This window comes from Erythrolamprus reginae, chromosome 2 (assembly GCF_031021105.1).
Source record: "Erythrolamprus reginae isolate rEryReg1 chromosome 2, rEryReg1.hap1, whole genome shotgun sequence".
NCBI classification, from domain to species: domain Eukaryota; kingdom Metazoa; phylum Chordata; class Lepidosauria; order Squamata; family Dipsadidae; genus Erythrolamprus; species Erythrolamprus reginae.
In genome coordinates this window covers 319,630,361-319,635,376 of record NC_091951.1, presented here as the reverse complement: position 1 = coordinate 319,635,376, position 5,016 = coordinate 319,630,361, and positions in this window count along the sequence as shown.

Sequence of the window (5,016 nt, the reverse complement as noted above, 5' to 3'; positions counted from 1 at the left end):
CAGACCATACACTTCATCTTTTGGTTTCTTAATGCTTTCTTTGACTTCTTTATCATTAGGTAATAAGTTAAACTAACCAGGAACATCTGCAGAGGGCTTCATTATAAATGTACAAGACACCACTGACAGCTTGGTCTTTGTAATTGGCATGTGTGTATCTTAAATGAGGTGCCACTGACTAAATATTTTTTTTCTGAAACAAGACATGACATGGGAATGATATTTTGCAGAAAAGGCCGTATCTGCCACTAACCACTAAATAAGAAGAATGGAAAGTACCTTGAAGTATGGAATTCCTATGAATTTGGTGGTAGCTCTTTGATTTCCTCCTTCTTCCTCCTTTAGAAATGTACAGAAAGTATCAAAATTGGAAACTGGTTAAAATTGTGACAGTGAAATTGATGTGTTTCTCCCCTTATGTCAAACTTTCTGCATGCACATACTCTTGCAGTTTTATTTAAGTGTCACGTATTCTCATGGATGACAGGTACAACATGCCTGTAATGACATCACAGTGCTGAAATGCTCTCTTAAATAAAATGTGTAAGTGTTCAATTACTATTTTCTTTTGACGTACGATGCAATTACAGTGGTACCTCTACCTACAAACACCTCTACTTACGAACTTTTCTAGATAAGAACCGGGTGTTCAAGATTTTTTTGTCACTTCTCAAGAACCATTTCCCACTTACAAACCCGAGCCTCCGAAACTGTAACCAGAAAAGGCAGGGAGAAGCCACCGGTGGCCTCTCTAGGAATCTCCTGGGAGAAAACAGGGCCGAAAAGGTGGGTAGAAGCCTCCATGGGGCCTCTCTTGGAATTTGCTGGGAGGAAACAGGGCCCTCCACCCTCCCTGTCCTTTCTCAAATCGCTTGCATTATTTGCTTTTACATTGATTCCTATGGGAAAATTTGCTTTTTCTTACAAACTTTTCTGCTTAACAACCTGGTCACGGAACAAATTAAGTTCGTAAGTAGAGGTACCACTGCATAGCTGTTTAGGTTGCTTGTTGCAATAAATTTATTATTTTTATTTAATAAATTTGTTTGCCAGCCATCTCACTGCAAGTGCCTCTGAGCAGCTTACAATATTAAAGTTGACAGACGTGCTGTATCTAAAGTTTGAAATAATATTATGCCCAAGCCCTGTCGCTCACTTTTTCAAAAGTTCTTCTCTCATAAAGGAAACTTCTATTTATTTTACCCCACTCTGGGATCTTCTAGAATTTCTTCACATTTTCTTTATGGATGATTTCTGAGCTAACTTTCTTATTAAATGGAAAGTGCTATTCATTTCTGTTATGTATATCCAATTGCCCAGAGGCGCTCCTACTAGCTCCTGCTTGCCTGATCTGAACAACTCCTAGGACGAGGGCCCATGCAAAGTCTTTTCTTGGTATAAAATGAATCATGGAGAACTAGAAGACTGCAGAGATATAGAGACACTTGTCCATTGAAAGGCCCTCACATAGATTTCTCAGATACAGTACTTGGTAGCCAAAGCTTGTGTAAAATAATCTTGCACACACACCTAAGACAAGTTCATCAAATTATTATTTTGCAATGAAACAAAAGAAGGCAATTAATTTTCATATAGACCAGTGATGGTGAATCTTTTTCCCCTCAAATGCCTCAAGAGCATGCACGTATGCTATCGTGCATGCGCGAGTGCCCACACCCATAATTCAATGCCTGGGGATGGCAAAAACACCTTCCCCCACTCCCTGGAGGGGGGCTGTTTCCCAACTTCTGGTGGGCCCAGTACGTTCGTGTTTGACCCTCCCTAGGCTCCAAAGGCTTCCCTAGAGCTGGAAGAGGATAAAAATGCCGTCCCCCATGGCCTGGACACACAGCTTCACTTATGTTGTGAGCCGCCCCGACTCCTCGGAGGGGGGGCGGCATAAAAATCCAATAAATAAATACATTTCTACTGGTGGAACTGCATTCCATCCCATCCTGTCTGCTGCCCACCCCTAGCTATGACCCACAGGTTAGGGACCCCTGGTCTATAGCTGATATGTGCATATTTTCGGAATAGATTTCGTTCCCAGAAGCTACTGCGGAGAACACAGCATCACAGATGGAAAGTTCATTATAGGGCACAACAGGAAAACCTGCACATTGAAATTAAACCAGCCAATTGTTGCTCGGATTTGAATCATTCTGAAATTATAGCAATGGATAAATGCATTGCCCAGTCATATTGGTTGTCAGAATTATATTCATCTAATTATGTGTTCAAGGTCCTCTGGAAACTTCCAGCCTCAATCTAACAGTTCTAAATGATCAATTTTCTATGTTGGTGTTTCGTATTCTACTAAACCCATTGTATTACTAATCTGCTACTTCTCAAGTTCTGCTAAACCAACTTACGGTAATTCAGATAGAGTTCTCAGTAATATATTTCTAGACAGCTACCCTAGCTGGTGTAAAAGAGATTGCTGGTTTTAAAAAATATATTTCATTTCAGGGCATATTGCCATTTCTCTCAACTACTATACTCTGACTTCCGTCATGTAGGAAATCATTATATTACAAAGCTTCCACATGTTTCAAAAATTGTAGAGTCTGATTTGGAAGTAGTCCTCATAAATGCAGCAGACAGAATGGGAATATTTAAGACTTTAATTGACAGACTTGGAGTAGGAAACAAAAATTAGCTTGCCAGAGATGGAAGTTCTGTGGGAATATATTATATCCAGATACTAGCCAAGAAGAAATTTTAGAAGAGACTAACTATAAATGCAAAGATAAGTTCAAAATTGCTGTTATTTATATGAAGTTTATTTTATCTTCAAAAATCTTTTTTTTTTTTGCATTCACTTCTTTAACTTTTATCGCAGTGCTTGGAAAATCTTTGCCCTGGGCACCTGGTGTCCCTCAAATTCGATGAGATTGCAGGACCCTCTAAGAGGATGCTGAAAACTTTCAAAGTTTAGCATTAGTTACTGACTATATTTATTTATTTATTTATTTATTTATTTATTTATTTATTTATTTATTTATCTTATTCTATTTCATTTTATTTATTGCATTTATATGCTGCTGACTCAAAAACGGACTCTGAGCAGCTAATAACAATTATAAATACAAGTAAAAGAGCAATAAAAACATTGATAAAATCTACAATACCATAAAAAATAACTATACCATAAAAAACCCCATGCGTACTAACAGTCAATCCTAATTCCAGGCCTGCTGGAAAAAACAGGTCTTTATTTATTTATTATTTATTTTATTATTTGGATTTGTATGCCGCCCCTCTCCGAAAACTCGGGGCGGCTCACAACAAGTGAAAAGACACTTCATCTTGACGGCTTTCCGTAAGACTGGTAGGTAGGAGATAATGCAAATCTCTGGGGACAGTTGATTCCACAGGGTTGGAGCTGCCACAGAGAAGGCTCTTTCCCAAAGTCCCACCAACTGTTCTGTCTGGGTCACTCCGGAAGCCAAGACCAACCCAAAAAGAGAAGCCTGACACACCGGTAAAAGGCAAAGGCAGTTTATAAAATTCAAGAAAAACACAGGTAACAGAAAATGTCCATACAAACAGGAAAATGCTGTATCTTCAAATATATCCACGAAGGCAAAAGTCCATGCAGCAATGCAGGATTTCTTGCTGCCAAGACGAGGCTATAGATAGCAGACCTACACCTCCCACGGGTCTTCTAAACTGCTGGGCCACAAGCCAGGAACAGAGACGCCGAGAACAAAGCAGGACACCGTAACTCCAACTGATAACACTCCACATAGCTTCAAGGGCTTGCCTGCCTTTTAAACCCTGCTAAGGAGGACCACACCCAAGCCCAGCTGTTCCTAATTCAGTGCTGATAATACTTCTTTAATTGCTCCTTTCTTTGATCAGGACGTCTCTGTCGCATGTCAATGACGGCTTTTGCTTCATTACCTAATGACTCCAAGCTACTGGCTGGGAAGAGCCCCCCCCCCCCGGGGCTCTCATGCTGTTCTCCTTCGTCCCATTCCTGACTTTCCTCTCCCCCGTCCGACTGTTCAGCCCCCTCCTCTTCGCTCTCATCCTCCTCCGGGCATGGAGCCAGCAGAGACACAGCTGGTCCCTGAGCAGCCTCAGGCTGAACCACAACACCAACTGACATTGTTTGGCGGATGGGACTTGGAGAAGACCAACTCTGTAGGCCCTTACTGGTCGCAGTGAGGTATGAGGGAGGAGGCGGTCCCGTAAATACTTTGGCCCTGAGCCATTTAGGGCCTTAAGGTAAAAACCAACAACTTGAATTGCATTCATAGATCAACTGGCAACCAATGAACTTCATGTAAATATGTAATTTGGGCATACCTTGTGTTCTGCCGGGCTCTCTGGTAGGAGCCTCCCGAAAATTCAAGGGTACAAATTTCAGACACACACACGTTTGAAAATTCAAAACAATGTTCTGTATCCCAAAATTCAAAATAAACTAAGCACTCTGAGCACTCGTCCCAAAACAACCGGGTAGTCTGTACAATTAACCTTAAGCAGTCATTAAGTACTTAGCTAGCAGCTGTGAAGAAACTTCACACCCCTTCTTCTTCCAACGAGGTGAGACACACACACACACACATTGCTCTGCTTTGTTTTCACAGGTGTGAACAATTCAACAAATAAAGTCCAGAAACCAGCAACACAGGATTCCTGATGAACTGCGATAAGATACTCTTCCACAATGGCCAAACCCACATGCTGCTATTTATAGCAGCAGCCCAAATTACTGGAGCCGCACCCAAACACAGGTGGCTGCTCTTATCTCCTATAATATGTCCTTACTTGGTCTCTTCTACGCATAATTCTATGCTTGCATGGATCCAAAATGTCTTCATCCAAATCAATGGAAGATAAGGGAGATTGACTGCCTGGGCGGTGTGCCAAGCCCCCCTCTGCCGAGTCACTCCCACCTTCTTCTTCGTCTGAGGAAACTAAACTCTAAACCGACTCTGTCGGCAATAACACAGGCAATAACACATGTTGAAGTTTCCCCTGCATCCACCTCTCCATTCCCTGGGG